Genomic DNA, 8,852 nt, shown 5'->3' on the forward strand with positions numbered 1-8,852 from the left:
ACTCTGTCTCAAAAAAAAAAAAAATCCTAGATGCCATCTTCTTCTAATATAAGGCTGTTTTGTCTACATGGAAAATCTGTTGTTTAGTGCAGCTACTCTTATCAATGATCTTAGTTAATCTTCTGGATAACTTGCTGCAGCTTCTCCATCAGCACTTGCTGCTCTTTGCACTTTCGTGTTGTGGAGACAGCTTCTTTCCTTAAACCTCATGAACCAACCTCTGCTAGCTTCACACTTTTCTTCTGCAGCTTCCTCATCTCTCTTAGCCTTCATAGAATTGAATAGAGTTAGGGTCTAGTTCTGGATTAGGCAGGCTTTGGTTTAAGGGAATATCGTGGCTTAAGAAAACATTTGATCTTCTATCCAGATCACTAAAACTTTCTCCATATCGGCAATCAGACTGTTTGCTTTCTTATCATCCACACGCTCATTGGAATGGCACTTTAATTTCCTTCAAGAGCTTTTCCTTTGCATTCACAACGTGGCTAACTGGCACAAGAGGCCTCGCTGGGCTTTTGACGTGCCTTCCTCACTTAGCTCAGCTTAGTCATTTCTAGCATTTTTTTTTTTTTTTTTGAGACTGAGTCTCGCTCTGTCACCCAGGCTGGAATGCAGTGGCACGATCTCGGCTCGCTGCAAGCTCTGCCTCCCGGGTTCGCGCCATTCTCCTGCCTCAGCCTCCCATGTAGCTGGGACTACAGGTGCCCACCACTACACCCAGCTAATTTTTTGTATTTTTTAGTAGAGACAGGGTTTCACCGTGTTAGCCAGGATGGTCTCGATCTCCTGACCTTGTGATCCGCCCACCTTGGCCTCCCAAAGTGCTGGGATTACAGGCGTGAGCCACCACACCTGGCCATTTCTAGCTTTTGATTTAAGGTGAAAGATATATGTCTTTTCCTTTCACTTAAACACTTGGAAATCATTGTAGGGTTGTTAATTGGCTTAATATCAATATTGTTGTATTTCAGGGAATAGGGAGGCCCAAGGAGAGGGAGAGAGTTTGGAGAAGGGCCAGTCAGCGGAACAGTCTGAACACATAAAACATTTACCAATTAAGTTCACTGTCTTATCTGGGCACAGTTGTGGCACCCCAAAACAATTATAATGGTAACATCAAAGATCACTGATCACAGCTCCACATAACAGATGTAATCATAATGAAAAAGTTTGAAACACTGAGAGAATTACCAAAATGTGAGATGGAGACAAAGTTAGCACATGCTGTTGAGAAAATGGTGCCAACAGACTTGCTTAACGCAAGGTTGCCACAAACCTTCCATTTGTGAAAAACACAGTATCTGCAAAGTACAATAAAGCCAGGCACAATAAAACGAGGCATGCCTGTATAAACAGCAACTGTCAAGTGATGTTTTCCAACTAGAATTAAAAGATTACATAAGGAATTTTTTTAAAGGAATTCAATCTGGAAGAACTGAGCAACAATTAAGAATGCATTATAAAGGATATGATACTTACATATGTGAAATAAATTTAAATGGCCAATTCCAACCAGAGTGAATGCTGCAGCTGGGTGTTAAAAATCTTTTAACTATACTGAGTTTGGCAGTGATTCTGTACAAGGAAATGATTTATATTCAGGGACTGACTATTTGGGTATCTCATCCAGTTTCAAGATATCAAGACCCACATGGAATACAGCAATGAAGCCAAAGGAAGGAAAGAGAGAGCTAATCATCATGGCCCTATTTCAGATGCAGCCCTTCTTTACCCATCTTACATTTCTGCCCCTTTCATGCTTCTAAGCCAAGTCAGTTATGCACAGAGTGGATAACTTACTTATGTCTGGCTTAAGGGCATACCCTTCAGAAAGGTACACATGCTGGAGGTAAGGAAGCTGAGCTGCAATTCTGGCAGATTTGTACTGCTTGGGTTGATCTACACTGACTCCAGCCACTCCTTTTCTATGGAAGATACTAAAAGCAGTAAGATGATAGTATTTCTTTAGTTTGCTCACCCCTGAGATTCAAAGGGAAAAGAATGACAGCAGGAAATTGTTGCAAGAGCTGGGCATCCAAAGTCACCAAATACCATAGGATTGTGTGTGAATGTGTGTGTGCATGTGTATATGCATGTACATACACACACACTAGTATATACTAGTGGTATGGTTCAGTTAAACACTATGAGGCAGGTCAGGAGCAGCCAACCACTTTTTATCTCTCAGGTTCCTTCTGGAAATTTGGTCTTTACTTCTAGTGAGAAATCTGGAAAAGGCACCACTGGTTATCCTCCTCCTGGGAGAAAGACCACATTAACTTTCCTTCTGTCAGGACACTGGAGAATTCTGTTCACTTAGCCTTGTTAGAGGGTTAATCACTAATTAATTTATGGTGACACAACCATGAGACATTAGGGTGCCTACATAATTAGGCACAGCCTGCCTCGGCCTTGTAATGTCAACCTCATAAAGAAGAAATATCTCACTTTCTATTCAAGCACTCTTGTTTGATCTGGGGGCACTTCTTATGTTCTTATGAGTGTGACGCTTGGGACAGAAGTAGAAGGGACAATGTGTGTTTCATGGTGAGTAATGAGAGAGGGAAGGGAAAAGGACTGTAACTGACAAACAAGTGAGTACTGCCTGTGCTGTCTCCTCGCCTTAGGTAAAACAAGCACTGTCTGTTAGACTGAAGAGATGGTCTGATATTCACAATCCAGTCTCTTACCGAATTCGAAAATCATCAGCAGCTATACATTCCTGGTGAGTGGGGTGGGAAGTTAGTGGTCAGTTGGTACTGAGGGGGTATAGCAGAGACTGTTAATAGACATGAAATCTACTAGGTATGCCTCTACATATCCCAGTCTTCCTTGTGGTTAAATTGGGGCTAGGTGATTAGTTCCTGCCAATGAAGCGTATGCAGAAGTTCTGTGTTACCTCTAAGATGAGGCGATTAAGGCACATGGGCTTCCAGTTCTCTTTTTCTTTGCTACAGTGTCCTTGGAAGTCGTCTTTTCCAGATGGTATAGCTACAAGACAGAAGAGGGCCAACCAGTCTATATCAAACATTATGTGAGCAACAAATAAACCTCTGCTATTTGTCACTGTATCAGTCTAGCCTATCGTGATTAATATAGGCACCAAAGCAGTGTTTCATTTAGGGTGCCAGAGACTTTAGTGCAAGAAATTAAGCTATTCACACCCACAATGTATAGTTCCTTTTAGAGACACAAACTCTACCAGGATGATCAGATTTCATGTTTCCCAAGACTCTCTTCAACAAAACTTTGAAGGAGAATGGTTTGCCATGAATTAATAACTTCAAGTGTAGAGGCCATCTCTCCTAAGGACACACATCTTCCAAATATCAAAAAGCATCCAAAATTTATTGAATAGCTCATGAAATCTCTTCCTAGGTACCTATCATCTCCTTCTGCTACTTCCCATTTTACTGATGGCACTGGACACAAATGCTAGCTTATAGCCTTTATACACAGAACTCCCTCATATATTAGGTTCCCATTAAAAAACAAAAAAGACACAACTAAGTTTCTGTTTATGAAAGCCATCTGATAGTGGCAAGCACCTGTGGTCCCAGCTACTTGGGAGGCTGAAGCAGGAGGATTGTTTGAAATTCAAGTCCAGCTTTGGCGACGTAGCAAGATTCCATCTCAAAAAAAAAAATCTCAATTTCTTGTAGGCTCTGGCTCAGTGTACTTTTAAAGTTTAGAATAGGAGGGAGAGGAACATCCTTCATTCACTGTCTCCAAAATGTCTAATATTTGCCTCTCTCTATCTCTCAGTGAGCCAGCAGGTCCAGCATAAGATAGGAAGCACAACACTTCATTTTTTTTTATTTTTATTTTTTGAGACAGAGTCTCACTCTGTCACCCAGACTGGAGTGCAGTGGCACGATCTCCATTCACTGCAACCTCCGTCCCCCGGGCTCAAGAGATTCTCCTGCCTTAGCCTCCCCAGTAGCTGGGATTACAGGCACGCATCACCACGCCTGGCTAATTTTTTTTTGTATTTTTGTTGGAGACAGGGTTTTGCCATGTTGTCCAGGCTGGTCTCAAACTCCTGACCTCAAGTGATCCACCTGCCTCAGCCTCCCAAAGCTCTGGGATTACAGGTGTGAGCCACTGCACCTGGCCAGGAAGGACAACACTTTAAACCTTGAAAACAAAAGGGCTGGGACAATTTCCACTTGGCACTCTTCACCAATGAGGGAAGACCTCTCTTAGCTGTTTTTCACTATAACCAGTTGAAGGCTCTACCTTTCAGAGCATCTGCTTACTGAGCTGACAGGGACCCCATATACAACTGTTTATTGCAAAAGACCAAATTATGTCTTTAAAAATGTTTCTTTAAAAAGCAGGTCACATAACCAATGAAAGTTTGAGAAATTACATACACAGAGAAATATTTTCCTTGAGTTACTGATTTGATAGAAATTTTGATATATTCTCCCCCTAAAGGAACCAACGAAAAGGCCTGTCTGGTGGTAAGGGGCTATACAAAAGCCATGGCTTTGGTCCTGTGTACAAGCTTGCCTCTTGCTCCACAGCTGGAATCTGGTTCTGTTGGGAGAAGACAGTCAGAGAAGTCCTTACATCTCTGACCCCAAAAACCTCTTCTGAGCATTGCCCAACACTCCTGTTATACAACATGCAAAACAAATAATCAACCTTAAAAGTCAGGCAGCCAAAGCTCTACTCGAATAATAAGCTCTTTTACAAACTTCTTGTCATCTGCCAAAATCAGCTCCAAAGGAACACCAGGAACTCAAAATTCTATTGTTCTCATTAACTACTTGGGGGAACTAGACAAGCTTCGATGGCTTTATTGGTTTTTTGAGAGACAAAAGCCATTAAGATTTTCATCTATCTGCACTCTGTCTTTGATCTCAAAAATTTAATTGTAGCTCCAGTCCCACCATCTCTAAGAGGCCTCTATTAAAAGGATGAGCTAGAAAGGGGCACCAGCCTTTTCTTACAACATATGCTATTCTCTACTTCTTTCCTGCCTTATTGTTAGGGTGGGAAAAGAAGAATCTAAATGCCAACTTTTTCAGAAAATTTATTGAGAGGGAGGGAGAGGGCAAGACAGAAGCATCTGAAATTTAGTCTTCTGCCTGTGAGGGCCCTCTGGCTGAAGTTCAAAAGGAAAGAGGAGCTTTGCCCAAGGAAAACCATTCAAAACTAGGTTTGGCGCACTTGGGAAAGCCTGGTGGTGCATTGTTGGCCCAGAACAGGCTCTCTGGGATTCAAAAGGCAGGGTGAGGCTTTTTTTTTTTTTGAGACGGAGTCTCACTCTGTCGCCCAGGCTGGAGTGCAGTGGCGTGATCTGAGCTCACTGCAACCTCCGCCTCCCGGGTTCAAGCAATTCTCTGCCTCAGCCTCCTGAGTAGCTGGGATTACAAGTGCCCACCACCACTCCTGGCTAATTTTTTTTTTTTTGTATTTTTAGTAGATACGGGGTTTCACCATCTTGGCCAGGCTGGTCTTGAACTCCTGACCTCGTGATCCACCCACCTCAGCCTCCCAAAGTGCTGGGAATACAGGCGTGAGCCACCGCACCCAGCTAGGGTGAGGCTTTTTTTTTCAGGCATTGGACAAGATTTATTGACATGACAATTCCATATTTTCTGAAAAGGATTAAAATTTTTCTTAGGCCCCCAAACTAGAAGGCAATATCAATACTGGTCTTGGTTATATGCATTTATCATAAAATTCATTCAAATAGCAGATTGAGGGTTCCATAAAACAATTAGCCCTGTTTCTGTTTCCAAGCAAACAGGACAGACAGAAGACATTGAAACATTCTTTCTTAAACCAGATGTGAACAAAGAATTCTCAAGTCTAGATGCAATGTTGAATCCAGTAACAGTGCTCCTAAAACCAGCCAGATCTCTCAAAAGTCAAGGTGAGACGGAGGAGCCGCACGGCAGTGCAGTCACCGTGCTGCCGAGTGAGGACAGAGATCATCACCGTCTGGAAGCCTCTTGTTAAGTGGCCTTATTAAGAAAATCTTCCAGGTAAGTGCTTTCAGTGAAACAAAAACAAACAAACAAAAAAGAAAATCTGATGGGAGAAATCTGTTATAAAACTCATCTCTGATGAACCACAAAACGGATTTCAATGTGTACTTGACATTAATATCCCAGGACTGTCAACCCACAGATGCAAAGCTCAGCATTTCCCTCCTCTATAAAGTCTTACTACCTTGCCTTTTCCCGTTACTGTTCCCTCCTGTTAAATTGATCCCATCTTCTGCTAGGCTCCATACATACTGATTTGATCACACTTGTTTCCTTCACTAGCTTACATGATTTCTGAGAGCAGGGACCAGGCATTATTCATCTCTGCATCCCCACTGTTAGCACAATTCCTGGAACATGGTAGGTGTTCATTAAGTCATTTAACTGCTGATAAGATTAATAATACTTATAGTTAACTTTTGAGTGTTCAGAAACTCTATGTTTAACGTCCTATATTTCTACTCATTTTCCAGGTGAGAGAGCTGAGGCACTGAGATGTTAAATATCATGCCTAATCTCATCCAGCCAATAACTGGCAAAGCAACAATACAAACTGAGTGATCAGGCTCCAGAACCTTCATTCTTAATTACTACACAGAGTGGTACACAGGAATGAATGAGTGATCTCATAAAAGGGCTATATACCTATGAAACTATTAAACAAGAATTGAAGTTGGTTTGATTTAGAAACCTGGTTTATTCACACAAAAATTGATTAAGTAGATACCCAGTACTCTCTGCCAAGCCCAGTGCTAAGCATCAGTGGTACAAAGATAAAAATACGGTCTTTGGTTCTGTTTATATTGAACAATGAGAACACTTGGACACAGGAAGGGGAACATCACACACCGGGGCCTGTTGTGGGGTGGAGGGAGGGGGGAGGGATAGCTTTAGGAGATATACCTAATGTAAATGACGAGTTAATGGGTGCAGCACACCAACATGGCACATGTATACATATGTAACAAACCTGCACGTTTTGCACACGTACCCTAGAACTTAAAGTATAATAATAATAATAAATATATATATATATATAAAGAAAAAAATATGGTCTTATTCGGCCGGGCACGGTGGCTCACGCCTGTAATCCCAACACTTTGGGAGGCCAAGGCAGGTGGATCACGAGGTCAGGAGATCGAGACCATTCTGGCTAACACAGTGCAACCCCATCTCTACTAAAAATACAAAAAAAAAATTAGCCGGGCGTGGTGGCGGGCGCCTGTAGTCCCAGCTGCTCCGGAGGCTGAGGCAGAAGGATGGTGTGAACCCAGGAGACGGAGCTTGCAGTGAGCCGAGATCGTGCCACTGCACTCCAGCCTGGGCGAGCAGCAAGACTCCGTCTCAAAAAAAAAAAAAAAAAAAAAAATGGTCTTATTCCTCAACAAGAAGAGAAACAAATAACAAAAGTTCACTAAGCACTTACTATGTGCTGGGCACTGTTCTAAGTACTTCACATTGTTAATCTCTTTAATCTTTACAAAATCCCTATTATGAGATCCCAGTCATATTGTTATTATTAAACTGAGATGAGACAGATAAGAAACTGAGGCTCAGGGAGGTTAAGCAACTTGCAAGAGCCACCATTTGAATACAAGCAGCCTAGCTCCAGAACCCATGCTCTCATCATTACACTCTACTGCCTCATCAGTTTATAACCACACAACCATAACACAATGTGATATGTGCTAAGAGAAAGAAAGAGAAAAAATACTATAGATGCAGAGAGGAAATGATGACTTTTGCCAGAGAGGGAACTCAAAGAAGGCTCTGTAGAGCAGGTAACATATGAACTGGGCCTTGAAGGTATGAGAATAGGAAAGAAATTCAGGCCAGGCATAGTGGCTCACACCTATAATCCCAGCACTTTGGGAGGCTGAGGCAGGCAGGTAGCTTGAGGTCAGGAGTTCGAGACCAGCCTGGCCAACATGGTGAAATCCCATCTCTACTAAAAACACAAAACTTAGCCAGGCGTGGTAGCAGGTGCCTGTAGTCCCAGCTACTTGGGAAGCTGAGGCAGGAGAACTGCTTGAATTCGGGAGGTGGAGGTTGCAGCGAGCCAAGATCACACCACCACACTCCAGCCCGGGTGACAGAGCGAGACTATGTCTCAAAAACATAAAAATAATTTTTAAAAATTCAAACCAAAACGCTACGTGGAGACCAGTAAAACTTGTATGTGTTTTCAAAGCCATCACTACTAAAGTACAAAGCTAAGAAACAAGCCCAGCACTATACTATCTTCTACTGCTGAGGCCACTTCTCACCAAGGCACAGGGAAATGACCAGTGAATCTTTATGTCAAGTTTCCCACTTAGTTGAAACACTCCCTGGGGTTTTAGTCAGCTTCACAGCACCTGTAAGAACTTCTTTTCCTCTCCCTTCCATACAATAGATAATGTTTCTGGAAGGAGACCCTCAGACTCTCTGTAGTGTAACTTGAGGCCAGATATTTCAAGGTTGGCAAAGGAGGCTGGAATCACCACGTGGGTGAGAGGGATAGCTAGACCTCACAGCCCCGATTTTTTCCATACATGAAGATACTCTCTGCTCTGCTAACTGCAGAGGTTCTGAATTCAGTTTTATTAAAGGGCATCCATGGGTTCCCTTAGAGTTCATTCCACTCAAACCTGTTGGCAACATCCCCTCCTGTGATAGCTACCTTCCCCGAGGATTACTGGGTACTACCCCCAAGAAATGCAGGTGAATAAGTACAAGTGAACTCAACTGTCGCTAAGTACTCCTGGAGCAAACTTGCAATTATTCCTCCCACTCAAAACACCCTCTCTTGACCCCACATACCATTTGAGTTACTGCCTCATTTCTCTGCTCACCTTTAAAACAAAAATC

The sequence above is a fragment of the Hylobates moloch genome, unplaced genomic scaffold (genome assembly GCF_009828535.3).
Source record: "Hylobates moloch isolate HMO894 unplaced genomic scaffold, HMol_V3 SCAFFOLD_7, whole genome shotgun sequence".
In the NCBI taxonomy this organism is placed as follows: domain Eukaryota; kingdom Metazoa; phylum Chordata; class Mammalia; order Primates; family Hylobatidae; genus Hylobates; species Hylobates moloch.